Source organism: Oryctolagus cuniculus, chromosome 8 (genome assembly GCF_964237555.1).
Source record: "Oryctolagus cuniculus chromosome 8, mOryCun1.1, whole genome shotgun sequence".
Classification (NCBI taxonomy): Eukaryota; Metazoa; Chordata; class Mammalia; order Lagomorpha; family Leporidae; genus Oryctolagus; species Oryctolagus cuniculus.
Genome location: NC_091439.1, coordinates 71,520,548 through 71,541,204, shown reverse-complemented (window position 1 = coordinate 71,541,204; position 20,657 = coordinate 71,520,548). Strand labels below are relative to the sequence as shown.

Below are 20,657 nucleotides of genomic sequence, written 5' to 3'. Positions count from 1 at the left end.
TTAAAATAGTACAACAAGGTGCACACGTGTAGCAAAGTGATAGAAATCAAACTGTTGGGCAAATTTATTGCAGCAAAATAATTAAGATATTAAACCGTTAACTATCTACAATCACGAACTCAATACACGTGGATGAAATTCTTCAACCATACACCAACTTGGGTGAAATCTAAAGACAGATGCCCTCGTGTTTCTTTGTGCACAGACCAACATGTTCACAGTCTTGAAAAAAGGATTATGATTGGTGATTCAATAATCTGAAATGGTTTATAAGTGTTTTTCCCATTATATTTATTGCAGAGAAATCCTAAAGCATTTAGTCAGTGAAAATGAACTATTTCTCCCCGTGGAAGTTACTCATCTAGCAAATATATGTCCTTGAAAAATAGCCATCCAGTTGTCCAGCCAAGCTTTCTCTGATGTGTGCAGGATACCAGTCTACATGCTCTCCATGTAGAAACTCCATGGCACTTGGATTGTACCTCTCTAACAGCCACAGACACTGTTCTGACTGGTACATTATAGCCATTTGGACAAAAATCTTATCAGAAATAGGCTTGAGTTCCAGTCTACCTTCTAGTAGTTCTATGACTATGGGGGAATTTTCTTAGATCATCTGGCTCTTCATTTCCTCATCTGTGAAATGGAGATGATAATATCTTTAACATAGGATTGTAGCTGGGAAGGAATGAGATGCAAAGTTGAGGTTGAGCATGTGACTTGTGCCTGGGCACCAGCATTAGTTCCCACCTGCCTTCCCCTCATTAGCAACAGGGCTCATCTATCCTTAAGAGTGTTAGCAGCTCCTGGCAACACACCTTGCATGGAATAGCCAAACTACATCTCTTACTCTTTTTAAATTTTTAAAATATATACTAAAAGCTACCTATAAGAATTTTATCTGGGGCCGGCACTGTGGCACAGTGGGTTAAAGCCCCGGCCTGCAGCACCTGCACCCTATATGGGTGCTGGTTCAAGACCCAGATGCTCCACTTCCGAACCAGCTCCCTGCTAATTTGCCTGGGAAAGCAGCAGAAGATGGGCCAGGTCCTTGGGCCCCTGCACCCACGTGGGAGCCTGGAAGAAGCTCCTGGCTCCTGGCTTCGGATTGGCTCAGCTCCAGCCATTGTGGCCAATTGGGGAATGAACCAGCAAATGCAAGATTTGTCTCTCTCTGTCTCTACCTCTCTCTGTAACTCTTTCAGATAAATTAAATTAAAAATTGTCTTAAAAGAAGAATTACATATATAAGAAGTGAGAAGATAATTATAACTTATGCAACTAATTTCACACATTAAACAATGTGCTTTCTTATAGGAAATGACAAGGTTTGGAAAAATTTATTCCATATTCAAATTTCAAAAATTAACCCTGTTTTTAATTCTGAAGTTTCTTTCAGAGATAGTAAAAGGTGAATGAATTAAGTTTTTTTCTTCAAACTAAAAAGGCATAAAGAAAATGTGTTTAATTTGTTTTATTTATTTGAAAGTCAGAAAGAGACAGAGATCTTCCATTTGTTGGTTCATTCCCCAAATGCCTACAACAGGCAAGGCTGGGCAGGTGGAAGCCAGGAGCTGGGAACTCCATCCAGGTCTCCACATGGTTCACAAGGATCCAATTACTTGAGACATCACCTGCCAGCTCCTAGGGTGCTCATTAGCAGGAAGCTGGAATTAGGAGCAGAGCCAGGACTCAAACCCAGACATTATAATACAGAATGTGGGCATCCTAAATGGCTTCATCTACTTCTTTACAGGTTTATTTACTTATTTCAAAGCAGAGTTACAGAGAGAAAGAGAGGTTTCCATCTGCTGGTTCACTACCCAAATGGCCGCAATGGCCGGAGCTGGGATGATCCCAAGCCCAGAGCCTGGAGCTTCTTCCAAGTCTCCCATGTGGGTGCAGGGGCCCAATGACTTGAGCAACCTTCCACTGTTTTCCCAGGCCACAGCAGAGAACTGAATGGGAAGTGAAGCAGTTGGGTCTCAAACTGGCACCCATATGGGATCCGGCAAAGCAGGTGGTGGCTTTACCCGCTACACCACAGCACAGGCTTCCTAAGTGGCTTCCTAACCACTGCACCAATGCCTACAAATGACATCATTTTATTTGAAAATAGAAATACATGTGTAGATTTCAGGATGCATGTATTTTCATTGTGACTTTTCTCAAATTATATTCCTTGTATTCATTCAACAAATATTTTCCAAAGCCAACTATGTGCCAGATATTATTCTAAATACTGGGAATATATAATAAGGAGCAAACTTATTAATTCCATGATCTCATGGACTTCACCTTCTACTCGGGAAAGGAACAATTTTTAAAAGTGAATTGAAATAATGTCAGTTGGTGATTAATGCTATGTAGAAAATAAGAAGTGGTGAGAGAATGAATGGGAGGGGAGGTTACTACACACAGCATGATCAGGGATGACCCTTCATAGGAGGTGATATTTGAGTGGAGATATAGGAAAGAAAAATCCATGTGAAAATCTGAAGAAGAAAATTCCCAGCAAGCATGAAATGCCTAAGGTAACCACATCTTTATCAGACACTGAGTGCACTTTAGAACTTCTTATGAAAATAGAATAACACAGGTTAAGCAGCATTTGTAATTCAGCCCACATAATCTGATGGCCTTTCCCCCAAGACAATTTCCTAGAAAAAATTGTGAAAAATGACAGATATTCTTTTCTAAAATTTAATGTCATATTGACACAGATCTTCATCATATGGTTTTCTGAGCAAATGAAGAATTGTAGGTTATAATTTTAGCTCTCTAAGAACAGTGATGCTCTCTTGGCCATTATTTAGTTACTGTTACTAAATAATATATGACCACCAAACATAATGGCTTAAAACAAACATTTGATTTTACCCATGATTTTGCAGATTAGAAATTGTGGAAGGGTTTCATCAGTCCTCACTTGGGGTCTTTCACGTTTGCCATCAGATGAGCTGCAGTCCTTGAGTGGGCTGGATACTGAAGATGGCTCAGGCTCATGGTTGGCTCTCTGCTTTGGTTTTGCTTTTGTTTCTTAAGATTTATTTGTTTATTTGAAAGGTAGAGTAACAGAGAATAAGGGAGATACACACACACACACAGAGAGAGAGAGAGAGAGAGAGAGAGAGAGAGAGAGATCTTTGTTCTGTTGGTTCACTCCCCAAATAGCTGCAGTGGCCACAGTTGGGCCAGGCTGAAACCAGGACACAGGAATTTCATCTAGGTCTCCCATGTGGGTGCAGGAGCCCAATTCCTTGGGGATCATCCGCTGATTTCCTAGGAGCATTAGCAGGGAGCTGGATTGGAAATGGGGCGGCCAGGACTCAAACCAGTGCCCATTTGAGTTGCTGGCATCATAGGTGATGGCTAAACCCCTACACCACAACACCGGCCCCTCATGGCTGGCTCTTGCTGCTGGCTGTCAACTGAGAGAGCTGTCAACCACAGCACCTATTCCAGGCCTCTTGAGCATGGCCCACACTTCCCCTGAGCATGGAAACCAAAGGATAGCTGGACTTTTTATGTGGCAGCTCAAAGTTCTGAACACAAGCTTTCCACTGGAGAGCAAAGAAGCTGCCTTGACACACAATGCCACTTTTGCATCATCGTATTGGTAAGAAGAGAGTTTCCAAGGCCATCACAGATTCTAGATGGAATAAAGTGGTAGTTTCTTGATGGAAAGATTGCAAAAAGATTTATGGACATATGTTAAAACTGTCACATTATCACTGTACACAATAGCACTACACAGATTATTTAGAGACAACATAGAAATACCAGCTCTTCATCAAGAGTTCTATCAGTAGAATATCATTTAAGTCAATGTAGAGCCCCAAACCCAAATAGCTTGTAGAGGCTGTGACATTTCGCATTTTCCAAAAATGGCTGTAACAACGTGTCTGGTCCCATGTTGCTCTTAGAATTATGCCATTTCCCCACCAAAAGGTAAAATCTCTTTCTCTTGGCCTGGAATGCGTCTTTTGTGACAGCCTTGACACCCAGCAAAGGTTACACTGCATGAATTCCAAGGCCGGTTTACAAAAGGTGACATGTCCCCTTCCTGACCTTTTCTCTTGGGAATGCTCGTCACCATGCAGTGAGGAGGCCAGACTGTAGGTAGAGGCACAGCAAGGCACTCCTGCTGAAGCTGAGGTCTCCTAGGGCAGGCGGTGCTAACTGCAAGCCATCAGACGTACTCTAGTGCCTACCCATGAAGCCACCCCCAGATGAAGCCAAATGTAGCAGAGCCCAGCTGTCTCCTGACAAGTCTTTCTCCAGCTGAGACTCATAAGCAAACTAACATGCTAACCATTGAGTTTTGGGGTTGTTTGTTATAAAGCAATAGGTAACCAGAATGTGTGACTCTGGTGTAACCTACTAAGTAGTGCTGCAATTTAAACAAGCAAACAAAAAAAATTAACTTGCAAGTGAATTTTTATGCTCAAGAAAAGGCAGGAGAGGGCTGACACTGTGGCATAGCAGGTAAAGCCACCAATCATGATGCTGGCATCCCACATTGGAACTGGTTCGTGTCCCAGATGCTCCACTTCTGATCCAGCTCTCCATTAATGGCCTGGGAAAAGCAGCAGAAGATGGCTCAAGTGCTTAGGCCCCTGGTACTCTCATGGAAGACCTGGAAGAAGCTCCTGGCTCCAGGCTTCAGATCGGCCCATCACTGGCTCTTGTGGTTATTTGGGGAGTGAACAAGTAGATGGAAGATCTCTCTCTCTCTCTCTCTCTCTCTCTCTCTCTCTTTCTCTCTCTCTCTTTGTAACTCTGACTTTCAAATAAATAAATAAATCTTTTAAAAAAGGAAGCAGGAAATGCATTTCAGTTATTTCTTGAAGCCAATAGAAATAAAGGCAAATTATAGGTCCCCAAGCTTATCTCAATTATTAAACAAATCTACTGTGGGAAATACAAGTTTTAAAGTTCCATGTCACCAACAATAGCATTTTAGAGCATATTAATCTTAAACATGACACCCACTAGACTGACTTGAAAGTTCTTTCTATGAGCAAATGTGTGTGTTCAAGATGTAGTTATAGATCATCAACACTTTCATTCATTGAATAAACATTTATCAAGTTGTGTTTGTGTGTGTGTATGTGTTTAATTGGAGGGGTGGAGAATATGAGAGCGAGAGAGGCCACCCCCCTCTGCTGATTCACTCCCCGAAATGTCCACAACATTTGAACATCAATGAAGCCAGGAGCCAAGATCTCAATCCAATTCTCCCAAATAGGTGATGGAATCCCAATTACTTGATCTTTCACTGCTCTCTCCCAGCATCTGCAGTGGGAGGAAGTTGGAGTCAAAAAATAGAGGTGGGACTAGAACTCAGGCACTCTAATATGGATGGGTGTATCTTAACCAGCATCTTAACCACCAGTCACACGTTCATCTCTCTCAAGTGTTCATTGTATGCCAGGCACTGATCTAGGTGCTGAGAATACAACAGTGAACAAAACAGACTTTATTCCCTTCATGGAGCTGAGATTTGGGGAAATGAGTGCAGACAAGCAAATGATGAACAAATCCCTAAGTAAAACATATAATGTACCAGTTGTTGATAACTGGAGGGAAAAAATCAAAGGAAGAAGATAGGGAGTATAGGACGGAGGGAGGGTGATAATCACATATAGGGTGGACAGAGAGAGCCTCACTGGGATGATGAGATTTAAAAAAAACCGAAGGGAACGAGAGACAGCAAAGAAGTCATCTGGGAAGAGGATGGTCCAGGACAGAGGGAACAGGAAGAGGAGAGGCTCAGAGCTGCAGCACAGAGGTCTGTGGGGATACAGCAAGAGGGCGCAGTCTGGAGTTTCAGGGAAGGAAGCAAGCAGGAGATGAAGGAAGTGTGGAAGAACCTAAGTGATCTAGAGTTTTAAGAATTTAGAATTTTACTTCACATGTGAAATGAATCTTTTGGAGAGGGTTGAGCCAAAGAATGATGCAACATAACTTAGAGTTAAAAGCATTCTTTTGACTGCTAGAATGTACACAGTATTCTATATATTAAAGAATGTAGGTAATTAATTAATATTACAGTATTAATTAATGGCCAGGATTCTGTACACTCAGTAGGGTTAAAGAGTAGAAAGAAGCCGGCGCCGTGGCTCAATAGGCTAATCCTCCGCCTTGCGGCGCTGGTACACCAGGTTCTAGTCCCAGTCGGGGCGCTGGATTCTGTCCCGGTTGCCCCTCTTCCAGGCCAGCTCTCTGCTGTGGCCAGGGAGTGCAGTGGAGGATGGCCCAAGTGCTTGGGCCCTGCACCCCATGGGAGACCAGGAGAAGCACCTGGCTCCTGCCTTCGGATGAGCACGGTGCGCAGGCTGCAGCGCGCTGGCTGCAGCGGCCATTGGAGGGTGAACCAACAGCAAAGGAAGACCTTTCTCTCTGTCTCTCTCTCTCACTGTCCACTCTGCCTGTCAAAAAAAAAAAAAAAAAAAGAGTAGAAAGATCAGGCAAATGAAAGTAGTGGCTTGGACAAAGCTAATAACAGTAAAGGAGTAAGAAGCCATTGAATTGGGTTAGGGTTGAATGGCAGAAGCCCAGTAGGATTTAACTGATGGAACAGATAGGATATGGGACAGGAGAAAACCCGGGAGTCAAGGATGCCTCAGTATTTTCTAGGTTGTGCCACTAGAAGAACGCAGGTGCCATTCATTCTGATGGCAAGTACCGCAGGAGAAAAGACTGGTGGGGAGATCGGGAATCCCACAGATGGGCAAGGTTTGGGGTGTCTACTAGACAGCCAATCAGAGACTGCATTGGAGCAGAAGTAGTATCTGTATTCAGTCTGGGAGATTTTCAGTACTTCGATCATCAGACCGGAAAATGTCATCAAGAGGTTTCGTGCTTTATGGAGACTGATGTAGACAGTCATAAAGGACAGCCTGATGCTGATGCTGACTCATCATTTCACAGATTAGATATACCAGGAATGATTAAAAGATAATAAAACTTACTTGGGAGTATTGACTTATCTTTCAAATTGATAACCCCACAGCGCAGCCTATTTACAAAATGACATCTGTATCTCATTTTTTCTTTGCCTGAATATATCCCCAAGTTAGTGTTGTGGAAGCATTAAATCATTGTAACTTCAGTTCAGTTATTTTAAGAACATCTTGTGAGAGTATATAGTTCATTTCTTTTCCTAAGTCTCCAATAAACTGTTTCTCTTGATCAATGTTGTTACCTACCACCAGTGACGTGCCTAGAGAGAAAGACAGAAAGAGAGTAGAGAGAGAGAAGGGAGGAAGAAAAAGAGAAGGAGGGGGAGAAAGAAAGGTGGGGGGCGGGGAGGAAGGGACAAAGAGAAAAAAGAGAGGAAATGAAAGCATAAATTCTAGGTTCTTGAAGTGAGTCAGTGAGTTTGCTTACTTGGATATCTTAAATACAGCACATAACTACTGGAAATACCATCTGTTTGGCTCAATGATTATTAGGTCACTTTGAACTTGCACACACAAGTGCAAGCTTTGTTATCAGAATCACATTTCTTTTCTTTTCTAGATGCAACAGTGCAAATGAAACCAGATTACTTAATGCCAATTATCTGAGCCCACAACCTACTGAAAGTACAAGGTTAAAAGTCTCTTGTAGGTAGCACTTCAGCCTGAGTTCAGCATCAGCTGACATTTACAGAGATATCATCAGAGTTTAAGAAATAAAAAAAAAGTCAAACAGATCAGCCCCAGGACCGCCTTGCAGACATTGAGTGAACTATACATTGAAGGACTGGGTTTTAAACTCTGTTTTTGAAAAAATCTTCATTGCGAATATATATCCAGTAATATTTTTCATTGGGTTCATAAAGTTTTTGAGAGAGTGGGTGAGTGGCTGGACCTCAGGATGGGGGAGGGGAGAAGTAGGCATGGAGAAATCAAGGTCATCATTAACATTTAACTCCCTCAGAGAAAGACTGGGATTCACCTATTCACCCTTCACTCTCCATTTAGCCCTGGTGGAGCTCAAGAGGGCAATGAATTAAATTTATTCCAGACAGCCTGGGTTTCAGGGACTGTGAGTGACAGACTGGTGTTAGAAGCAGCCATGAAAGAGTATGACAATCTGAGGTCACACTCCAACGACACAAGGAAAAAGGAATGAAAGTTAAATATACAAGAATTTCAAGCCAGCAACTTGGTGGTAGTATGACTCAAATGTTCAACATTAAAATATTAATTTGTGTACTCTTATCTGAGTGCCTCAAACTTGCGATCTTACAAAGATATTTGACATTTTGCTGTACCAAGTTCATAAGGAATACTTTGGCAAAAGCTATGTTTATTTTGTCATGCGGAAAGCACAAAGCCATAGTGCAATCCTATTCGATGACAGCACGGCTTTGTACAAAATGTGCCACATCATTACAATAAAAGCCACCAGATGTCACTGTTACAGATTATATTCACGTATATGCTAATCTGAAAATATGTGAACTCATTATTTGGTTTGAGTATGTTCTGGTTTGGAATTTGCTATTAAGGATATACGGAGTCAGGGTCACAATGTCTCTATAATTCTTTTAGTTATTTTTATACTGACTCTAGTGCAATTAGGGAAGAGCAAGACTTACTGTATATGAGTTTCTGTCAGAAGCTTTCCTTTGAAAGATCAGGAAACTCCTTACTTACTTAGGGAGGTATGAAAATAGTTGGTGTGAAGGAAGACCAACAATTCCCCAATCCTTTGGTTCTCTGATTTCAACAGGATCAAATATACATCAGAGGGCTGAGCATGGCAATCTTTCTGCCTTTCAGATTCTATTAAGAAAACCAGCTAGGGGCCAGCGCTGAAACACAGTGAGTAGAGTCACCTCCTGTAGTGCTGGCATCCCATATGGACGCCGGTTTGAGTCCCAGCTGTTCCACTTCCGATCCAGCTCTCAGCGGTGGCCTGGGATCTGCTGTGGCCTGGGAAAGCAGTAGAAGATGGCCCAAGTCCTTGGGTCCCTGAACCTATGTGGGAGACCCAGAAGAAGCTCCTGGTTCCTGGCTTCGGATCAGTGCAGCTCCGGCCATTGCGGCCATTTGGGGAATAAACCAATGGATGGAGGACCTCTTTCTCTCCCTCTCTCCTCTCCTTCTCTCTGTAACTCTGCCTTTCAAATAAATAAATAAATAAATAAATAAATAAATAAATCTTGAAAGAAAGAAATATAGACAGACAGACAGACAGATGTGTGGGGAAAACGACTGATTAGGCACGTGGTTGAGCATGAGTTCTGTACTTCAGAACATTCACTGTGTTACACAGGGGACATCAAAGACAAGTGGACACAATTTGAGAGAAGCTTCATGTACTCCTTGCGTACCATACGCAGAACAACCTCTTGTAGATGACATTTCTATCTATTTAGTCTAAGTGAAACAAGGAATTTAATCTTTATACTTTCTATCTTGGAGACAGATCATTGAGACAGATTTTGCAGTAGGCTAGGTTTTCGAACATCAAGAAATTCACACCCTTGGGGAGATTTACACCATCTACAAATGGAAGTTTATCTAGCGGTGTGACTGTGATCCTGAACCTGGCTTGACTGATTAAAATAAAGACATCATAGAACCTCTGATACAGTACCATTTTAAGGTGTTGATTTTTTTTAAAAAAGAAAAGATTATTTAGGTAAATGAAAAGAGATGACATGACTGTATAGGTGCTAGCCAAATCTTACTGAATTTTCATTAATGTGTTGCCATAGATCAGCAAAACCTATGTAGAAAAAGAGAGAAAAAACTCGGGGAAGTTTTGAGAAGTGAAAATGTCCCTATCTGACAGGAACATGTAGTAACAACTGCAAAACCATCTGCTGGGCTTGTGCCATTGTGGAATGTTGTTCGGCATATGGACAGCTTGGGCCTTTTGCTGTGAGCCCAGGGCAAGGGATGAATTATCCAGGTAAAATCAAGTTCTTTCTTCAATGCAAAATATTTTCCCAGTGAGATATCTAACAGTCTCAGCCAAAAGCTGTTCTATGAAGAACTGAGAAATTAGCCTGATGGTGTTAAATATAATTTGTATATATTTTAACAGTAGTAAAAGAAAAATAACTGGGACAAATTCACTGATGATTATCTTAGAATTATCTTAGATTATCTTTGAAGTGTTATTGGAGGGATTATAGCTTTAAAAAATCTCCCGTCATAGCCTTTCCTATTGGAAGAAATAATGGCAGTAAAGAGGGGGAAAGAATTTACCATTTGGAACTTCTGTTTCTGTTTCTCTTCAAAGCCTTACAATCCCAAGACTTAAACTGGGCCGGCGCCGCGGCTCACTAGGCTAATCCTCCGCCTAGCGGCGCCGGCACACCGGGTTCTAGTCCCGGTCGGGGCGCCGGATTCTGTCCCGGTTGCCCCTCTTCCAGGCCAGCCCTCTGCTGTGGCCAGGGAGTGCAGTGGAGGATGGCCCAGGTGCTTGGGCCCTGCACCCCATGGGAGACCAGGAAAAGCACCTGGCTCCTGGCTCCTGCCATCGGATCAGCGCGGTGCGCTGGCCGCAGCACGCTGGCCGCGGCGGCCATTGGAGGGTGAACCAACGGCAAAAAGGAAGACCTTTCTCTCTGTCTCTCTCTCTCTCACTGTCCACTCTGCCTGTCAAAAAATAAAAAAAAAATAATAATAAAATAAAAAATAAAAAATAAAAAAAAAACTGAACAAAAACAAAGCAATGATAGAGAGCTCGGTAGTCGAACTAGAATGCATTCAAATTATTGGCCATTATGGAAAGAATTAATGTCTTGCTATTTTGTTGGACATCACAGTCATCACACTGGAAGAAGCAGGATTTGGGGACAGTTCAGTTATGTTCAAAGTGAAGGCAGGGAAAATCTCTGTGCTCTCCACCCGCCTTTCCTCTCGTCCTATTAGTTGTTGCTATTGCTTTGTTCAGGGACTGCTCTCAGTGATACCATTTGTGACAAATTAGGGAACTTTGTCAGAACAGAACACCTTACATGCTCAGAACTTACACTGAAATGCTTCCCAGGTTAACATCTGCTTTGTCTTACAAAAAAACAAGTGACTCAAGTAACCTTATCACTTTATATCCTACTTCTTTCGATTTCAATCTGTCCAAGAAATAGTGGCGATGTTCCATCATTTCTAAGTTGTAATACTTGCTCTGATCACCTCAGAGACCTTAAAGCATAACCCTGTTCTCTACTTCCACATCCCACTTACACACACACACACACACACACACAGACGCATATGAAGGTTCTTCAGAAAGCTCATGGTTGTGGCTGGTATTGTGGTGTATCAAGTTAAGCCACGGTCTGCAATGCCGGTATCCTATTTGGGTGCTAATTCATGTTCCAGCTGCTCCACTTCTGATCCAGCTACCTGCTTATTGCACCTTGGAAGGCAGTGGAGGACGGCCCAAGTGCCTGTGAACCTGCCACCCACATGTGAGATCCAGGATGAAGCTCCTGGCATCTGACTGGCCCTGGCTGTCGCCACTGTTTGGGGGATAAGCCAAGTGGATGGAAGATATCTCTGTCTCTCCCTCTCTCACTGTAACTCTGCCTTTCAAAAACAAATACATAATTTTTTAAAGAAGTTCATGGTGCAAAATCCATGGTGACTTAATAGAGAAAAGAGATGCTGATTTTTTTTTTTTTTTTTTTTGACAGGCAGAGTTAGACAGTGAGAGAGACAGACAGAGAGAAAGGTCTTCCTTTTCCGTTGGTTCACACACACACACCCCTGGTGCTGCACTGATCCGAAGCCAGGAGCCAGGTGCCTCCTCCTGGTCTCCCATGCGGGTGCAGGACTCATGCACTTGGGTCATCCTCCACTGCCCTCCCAGGCCACAGCAGAGAGCTGGACTGGAAGAGGAACAACTGGGACAGAATCCAGCACCCCAACCGGGGCTAGAACCTGGGAGTACTGGCACCACAGGTGGAGGATTAGCCTAGTGAGCCACGGCACTGGCTGACATACTAATTTTTGACCATAGGAGGATAACAGAAGAAAAGAGGATTAGCTACACTCCCAAGGGGAAGTTGTAGAGAAGTTTGCAGTGGAAATTCTGCGGAAAGAGGAGGAACGCCGTGGAGTGGTATGGACAGTGCAAATATGCAGCAGCAAGTGGGAATGCCATTGGCAAGTCCCACAGCCAGGGGCTGGAGAACAAGCCACCTTCTTGGAGCAAGGTAAGAGCAGTCTGCAGCAGCCCGTGTCATTGGCAATACTGCCTGAGGGAGAACCTTGCAGACCACATTAACTATGAGTCTGGCCTGAAGCCCCAACAGGGAGCAGGGTGCCCACCCAACCCCATGAAGGGAGAGCATATTGATTTATTCCCATGCCCCACAAGGGCAGCAGGGAGGAAGTGTCATATTAATAAGACTTGTAGAAGCTGCTGCAGCTAGCTCACATGTGTCACTGGAGGATTTTATCAGAGGGATAAATCCGTGGTCCCCATTGACCTTGAGTCTGACCTAGAGGGCCTGCAGGGGTTGGAGCTCCCACTTAGGCTTGTGAGGCACTTCCCTCCCTTTACTCTATCATGGGCACCTGGACTCACACTGCCAATGTGGAACACCAAAAGACACTGGCTCTGGGAACGCCTCTCTCTGTGGATAGGGAAGGTTTGTGGGACTGAGAGAAGATCCTCTGCTCCCTGTGACTGTGGAAGCTTTGCATGCTATGACTATGGAAATTCTGTGACTGCACCATAGGGTGTGGAGTGTGCCTGGGTCTCTGGCTATCACTGTGTCTGACTTCACATGCACAGAGCTCCCTGAGTGCCTTGGGTGGGTCACTGCACAGGCTCTGTGCTCACACTGAGGATGACACAGATTCTTTGTATGGTCCATGCGCCTGTATGGGTGGGGTATATAGTCACCGTGGGCTTGCCCTGGGCATTGATCAGCTTGCAAAGAGAAGGTGAAAAGTTGTGCTCACACAAGCAAAGGTGGGAATACCTTCCCCTTGCTGACAAAAGAAGAGATCTACCATATCCAATGTCAATGTTTCCCTGTACCCTTTCCCCACCATTGAGCACTGACCAGAGCTCTCTGGCCCTACCTGGCACATGCCTCTGGGTATCCACTGAAGGAGCATAGACTCCACAAAGCCACAAGAGGCATATTCAAAGATAAAAGCCACCAGAGAAGAAAACCAATGAGTGTTTTCACAAATGCCTAAAATAAATGCAGAAATACAGGAAACATGAACAAGGAGGACAATATCACTCCCAAAAAGGAACACAACATTTCAATATTAGAATGTAAAGATAAAACATAGAAAGATAGTCATCTTTATGAAAGAATGTGAAGTTAGAAAATCTCCTAGTAAAAGTACAAAAGAAATCCAAAGCAAGCAATAGGAATATTATGGAAAAATGGCAGGATCAAGTTGTTATTATCAGTAGTAACTTTGAATGTAAATGGCCTAAATTCTCCAATGAAGATACAGGCTGGTTGAATGGATTAAAAAACAAGACCCGTCTATCTGCTGCCTGCAAGAAACACATCTCAGCCGGCGCCGCGGCTCACTAGGCTAATCCTCCGCCTAGCGGCGCCGGCACACCGGGTTCTAGTCCCGGTCGGGGCGCCGGATTCTGTCCCGGTTGCCCCTCTTCCAGGCCAGCCCTCTGCTGTGGCCAGGGAGTGCAGTGGAGGATGGCCCAGGTGCTTGGGCCCTGTACCCCATGGGAGACCAGGAAAAGCACCTGGCTCCTGGCTCCTGCCATCGGATCAGCGCGGTGCGCCGGCCGCAGCGCGCCGGCCGCGCCGGCCATTGGAGGGTGAACCAACGGCAAAGGAAGACCTTTCTCTCTGTCTCTCTCTCTCACTGTCCACTCTGCCTGTCAAAAAATTAAAAAAAAAAAAAAAAAAAAAAAAAAAAAAAACAAAACACATCTCACTAGCAAAGATACACACAGATTGAAAGAGAAAGGATGCAAAAATATATTGCAGGCCGGCACCACGGCTCACTAGGCTAATCCTTCGCCTTGCGGCACCAGCACACTGGGTTCTAGTCCCGGTCGGGGCGCCAGATTCTGTCCCGGTTGCCCCTCTTCCAGGCCAGCTCTCTGCTGTGGCCCGGGAAGGCAGTGGAGGATGGCCCAAGTACTTGGGCCCTGCACCCCATGGGAGACCAGGAGGAGGCACCTGGCTCCTGCCATCAGATCAGCGTGGTGTGCCGGCCGCAGCACGCCGGGTGTGGTGGCCATTGGACGGTGAACCAACAGCAAAAGGAAGACCTTTCTCTCTGTCTCTCTCACTGTCCACTCTGCCTGTCAAAAAAAAAATATATATATATATATGTATATATATATAGCATGGTAACAGGAAGAAAAACAAGCAGGAATAGCCATCCTAAATTCAGAGAAAACAGACTTCAACACAAATTGTAGAAAGAGACAAAGAAGGGCACTATGTATGATTAAGTGATCAATTCAACAGAAAAGATGTGACCATAATAATTGTATATGCACCCAACACCAGAGTGTCTGGCTATTTAAAACAGGTGTTAATGTATCTAAAAGAGACATAGACTCTAATAAAATAAGAGTAGGGGACTTCAACATACCACTTCTATCAATGGATACATCAATTAAACAAAAAATCAGCAAAACAACTGAGCTAATTTATACTTATGGACCAAATGGATCTAACTGATATCTACAGAACATTTCATCCCACAGCTGCAGAATACACATTCTTTTCATCACTGCATGGAATGGAACCTTCTCTAAGATAGACCATATGCTAGGCCAAAAAACAAGTCTCAAGAAATTTTTAAAAATTGAAATCATACCACGTAGATTTTCTGACTACAATGGAATGAAGCTGGAAAATAACAACTTAAGAAATTATAGAAAATAGGCAAATACATGGAGACTGAACAGCATGCTCTTGAATGAACAGTGCTTTATAGAAGAAATCAAAAGGGTAATCAAAAATTTTCTAGAAATGAGTGAACATAACAAAACATATCAAAATTTATGGAAATACAGCAAAAGCAGTGTTAAAAAGGAAGTTTACAGCAATTAGTTTCTACATAAAGAAATTGGAAAGGCATCAAATAGATGAGCTATCAATGCATCTAAAGGACCTTGAAAAACAACAAACCAATCTCAAAATTAGTAGAAGGAAAGAAATAATGAAAATTAAAGAAGAAATAAACAAATTGAAACTAAATTACAACACAAAACAAAATGTTAGTGAAATGAAGAGCTGGTTTTTTGAAAAAATAAGATAGGTACACCACTGGCCCAGCTAACCAAAAAAAAGGGAGAAGATCCAAATTAATAAAATCAGAGATGAAAAATGAGATGTTAAAACAGATACCATAGAAATAAAAAGAATCATCAGGAATTACTACAAACAGCTCAATGCCAACAAATTGGAAAATCTAGAAGAAATGAATAGGTTTCTGGATATATATAATCTACCAAAATTGAGTCATGAAGACAAAAAAACACCTAAACAGACCAGTAACCAAGATGGAGATTGAATCAGTAATAAAGATGCTCCCAACAAAGAAAAGCCTAGGATTGGGTGGCTTCGATGCTGAATAGCACTAACCTTTAAAGAATAACTAATTCTAATTATTTTCAAACAATTTATAACAATTGAAAGGGAGCAAATCCTCCCAAACTCCTTCTATGAGGCCAGCACTACCATAATTCCAAGATCAGAAAATATAAAGACAACCATAGACCAATATCCCTGATGAACACAGATTCAAAAATCTCCAACAAAATACTATTCACATCCAAAAACACATCAGAAAGATCATTCACCCAGGGCAAGTGAGATTTATCCCTGGTATGTAGGGATGGTTCAACATTAATGCAAATTAATAAATCTGATATATCACATTAACAAACTGAGGAATGAAAACCATGTGATTATCTCAAGATATGCAGAGAAAGCACTTGATAAAACACAACATCATTTTCATGATAAAATCCTTAAGCAGATTGTGTATAGAAGGAACATTCTTCAACAAAATCAAAGCAGTATATGACAACTCTGCCCGGCCAGCATCATAGTCCACGGGGAAACGTTGGAAGCATTTTTACTAAGATCTGGAACAAGACAAGATGCCCACTTTTACCACTGCTATTCAACACATTTCTTGATGTTTTGGCCAGATACATTAGGCAAGAAAGAATATCAAAGGGATACAAATTGGAAAAGAGGAAGTTAAATTATCCCTATTTGTGATGACATCATTGTATATACAGGGAAACCAAAAGACTCCACTAAAAGACTACTGGAACTCAGAAGAGAGTTTAGTAAAGTTGCAGGAGAGAAAATCAATACAAAAAAAATTCAATAGCCTTTTATACACAAACAAGGCCATGGCTGAAAAAGAATATGTAAGATCAGTGTCATACACAATAGTTATAAAAAAGTTTAAATATTGTGGAATAAATTTAACCAAGCATTTTAAAGATCTCCACAATGAAAATGACAAAACACTAAAGAAAGAAATAGAAGATGACACAAAAAATGGAAGAATCTTCCATGTTCATGGATTGAAGAATTAATATCATCAAAATGCCATACGACTCAAAGCAATTTACAGATTAGATGTGATTCCAATAAAAAAAACCAAGGACATTCTTCTCAAATCTGGAAAATACAATGCTAAAATTCATAGGGAAACACACGGGACTCAAAATAGCTAAAACAATTTTAAACAGCAAAAATAAAGCTGGAGGCACCACATTACCAGATTTCAAGACATACTACAAGGAAGTTTAAATCAAAACAGCCTGCTACTGTCACAAAAATAGACCAAGGCAACACAACAGAAACCCCAGAAATTACTCCATGCATCTACAACCAACTAATCTTTGACAAACAAGCAAAAATCAATTCCTGGAGAAACGACAGTCTCTTCAACAAATAGTACTAGGAAAATTGGATCTACGCACGTGTAAGTATGAACCAAGACCCCTATCTTCACCTTGTACAAAAATCAGTTCTCTCCTTATTAGCTGAGTGACTTGGACACATTACTTAAACTCTCCACTTTAAGTTTCCCAGCTACAAAATAATGGAATGCCCATCTACAGAGTACTCATATGGTTACTGATTTTAAATGAGATTATACATATCCTAATAGCCTTACATGTAAAAATTATTATGATTAGTGTAGTTGATCCCCTAATTCCTTCTACCGAGCAACTCTCCTTAATGTGCACTTACTCCCCATGTAGGATCTCTCTCTGTCCTTAATGTGTTGTACTATGTCAATTAACGGTATAACTAGTACTCAAACAGCACTTTATATACTTTGTGTTTCTGTGTGGGTGCAAACTGTTAAAATCTTTACTTAGTATATACTAAATTGATCTTCTGTATATAAAGATAATTGAAAATGAATCTTGATGTGAATGGAATGGAGAGGGAGCGGGAGATGGGATGGTTGCAGGTGGGAGGGAGGTTATGGGGGGAAAAAAACACTGTAATCCAAAAGTTGCACTTTGGAAATTTATATTTATTAAATAAAAGTTTAAAAAATTAAAAAAAAGAAAGATCAAGTTTCAAAAGAGGAAAAAAAAATATTCTTAGATTCACCATGTCTAGACTTCATTCATGCCTGGATTTACAAGAGTAAAAGATCACTCAATATTGTTATTCTCTTACCTCCCCTAAGTATATCTTCTTTTTGTTGGTTGGCATCCAGAATGACAAACTGACAAAAGAAACCAGGACAAATCATGGGCATGTAACACACTTATAAATCATAACTGAGTGATCAATACTCATATTAGAAACACACACATGTCAAGATAAGAGAGTTGGTTTACTACATAAATTTAGCAAAATAAATCATCTGATATTAAAGAGGGAATCTGACATAAAACATCATCTGACAAAACACCATCAACTCATGTGACTGGATATTTCATTGAATAAACTATTTTGTTTTTGAATGGAATTGTTTGATACAGCCCAATACAAAATCAATAAAGACAACGTTAATGGAAAATATTACTTTAATCTGATACAGACAACACTCTGGTGTCTCTGCTTTTGGAATACAGCATGGAATTTTGTTTGCCATGCTGAAAACAAGTATAATAAAATTCGAGCATATTAAGCTCATAGCAGCTCAAATACTAAAGAAGAACAAAATGTTTCTGAATAACTATAGAAAAGGAAAAGCCACGTATGAGAAAATAAATCTCATGGTGCTGATAATTAAGGATTGAAGGCTCAGGTTTGAGTATGATAAGTGTCATCATATACTAAAGTTCTTAATTCTTTTTTTTTTAATTTATTTGACAGATTGAGTTAAACAGTGAAAGAGACAGAGAGAGAGGTCTTCCTTCCATTGGTTCACCCCCCAAATGGCCGCTACAGCCGGTGCGCTGCGCTGATCCAAAGCCAGGAGCCAGGTGCTTCTTCCTGGTCTCCCATGGGGGTGCAGGGCCCAAGCACTTGGGCCATCCTCCACTGCCTTCCTGGGTCAGAGCAGAGAGCTGGACTGAAAGAGGAGCAACCGGGACTAGAACCTGGGGCCCATATGGGATGCCAGCACCACAGGCAGAGGATTAACCAAATGAGCCACGGCGCCAGCCCCTAAAATTCTTAATTCTAAAACTAGCAGTCAACCTTCGAAATTTGAAAAAAGACAATTTAACATGTATTAAATATTCATGGATGTGCTATTCTACTTGACATATTATTCCACGAGGTAATATGGAAAATAAAGCTTGGAAGGAGATTTAAACTAACTGAGGGATGCTGAAGATGTAAAATTGGAATGCATTGGAAATTATGGCACAAGGGCTGCCCTAGCCTGTAACTTAAACTGCTTCTCTGTCATGTTAATGTTTAAAGAGCTCATTTCTTGCCATATGACAGACACTTCCTAGTAAACTATAATGGGAGAGACAGAAGGCAGGTATTCAGGTCTCAAATCAGACTATTTGGCTGTAGAAATGAAGAAAAATACAGATAGACTCTGGGGTAGTTCAAGGCTGTGGCAAAGGCCGCTGGTGGATGTCTTAGGGGGTGAAATACACCTTTTCTTTTTTAGGCAGGTGGAGCTCAGCAGCAGCACATCAAGGAGAAGGCGACTCAGAATCCAAGTCAAGCGGCCCGCTATGATTGGACGGGTGCAGAACAACAACTTGTCCAATGGTCAGGCACTGGATTCTTGTTTCTCGTGACACAAAAAAGAAAAGGTTAAAAATAGGGCAGAACACCAGTCCTCAGCAGACTGTGGCCCTAGGCTAGTGGTTCTCAACGAGGAATGGTTTTCTTCCCCAAGGATGTTTTGTAATGAATGGGAACATTTTTATTGTCACAGTTTTGGAGGGGGTGGGTGTTGGATGTTACAGGCATCTAGGGGGAAGAGGGCACCAAACATCCTGTAACCCAGTTTACAGATCTGTATAACAAATATTTCTCTGGCCCAAAATGTCAGTAAGAAGGATGCTCTAGGCAGATTTCCAAGATGAAACTTGGACAGAAAGTGGTAACACTGAAGTCCCAACTGGATTATAAGGTGAGAGCCAGATGCTGACACAAACTCACCCCAAAAGATATCAGAACCAAAAAAAAAAAAAAAAAAAAAAAAGGCCGGTGCCACGGCTCAGTAGGCTAATCCTCCACCTGCAGGGCCGGCACACTGGGTTCTTTCTAGTCCTAGTCAGGGCGCTGGATTCTGTCCCAGTTGCCCCTCTTCCAGGCCAGCTCTCTGCTGTGACCCGGGAGTGGAGTGGAGGATGGCTTAAGTCCTTGGGCCCTGCACCCCATGGGAGACCAGGAGAAGCACCTGGCTCCTGCCTTCGGATGGGCGCAGTGCACTAGCCGCAGCACACCAGCCACGGCGGCCATTGGAGGGTGAACCAAAGGCAAAGGAAGACCTTTATCTCTGTCTCTCTCTCTCTCACTGTCTACTCTGTCAAAAAAAAAAAAAAAAAAGATATCAGGACCAGCTTTGAAAGAATTATTGGCTGACACTACATCACTACAGAGTACCCTTCAGGCACTGTGGTATAAATGAAGAAAGTAAATGCACAATTACCAGTGCTGTGGCCCAGAACAAATTATGTAATGTGACTTCCTTGTCTGTAAAGTCAACGTAACCCATCACAGGAATTTAGTGAAGGTTACAGAAGGAAATATATCTAAATTTTTGCCGTAGTACTTAGAACATCATAATACTAGGGCAGCAACAAAATTGTTGCTCAACACACACCACAGAAATTATGTAAGTCCTTAGCAAGTCAACAAAATAACCTGAGTCTAAATCTAAATCTAGTAAACATCGTAAATGCTTGTACTCACCCTCATCCCCTCCCAGCAGTCCTGGGTTCTCTCACCCTCTTCTTGAAACTCTGTTGCTGACCGCAATTCACAATAGTACAATAGCTGAGATATGGAATCAACCCAAATGTCCATCAGCTGATGACTGGATAAGGAAATGTTGTATATATACACTACGGAATACTACTCAACTGTAAAAAAAAAAAAATGAAATCCTGTCTTTTGCAACAAGATGATGCAACTGGAAACCACTATGCTTAGTGAAATAATCCAGTCTCAGAAAGACAAATATCACGTTTTCTCTGATATGTGGCAGTTAATATAGCATACAAAAATGTGTATGACTAAAAGGGATGTATATTTTTTTATTTGACAGGTAGAGCTAGACAGTGAG

At 41.9% G+C, this 20,657-nt stretch overlaps 1 long non-coding RNA gene across 1 annotated transcript; it reads right to left on the bottom strand.

Annotated features, from left to right (window-relative positions):
- Nucleotides 1–424: 424 nt before the first annotated feature.
- On the bottom strand, nt 425–20,449 carry LOC127483163 (uncharacterized). Its single transcript, XR_011377991.1, has 3 exons — nt 20,285–20,449; nt 17,630–17,678; nt 425–636 (listed from the first exon to the last, which is right to left on the bottom strand). It is a non-coding gene; the product is annotated as an uncharacterized lncRNA (long non-coding RNA).
- Nucleotides 20,450–20,657: the final 208 nt, after the last annotated feature.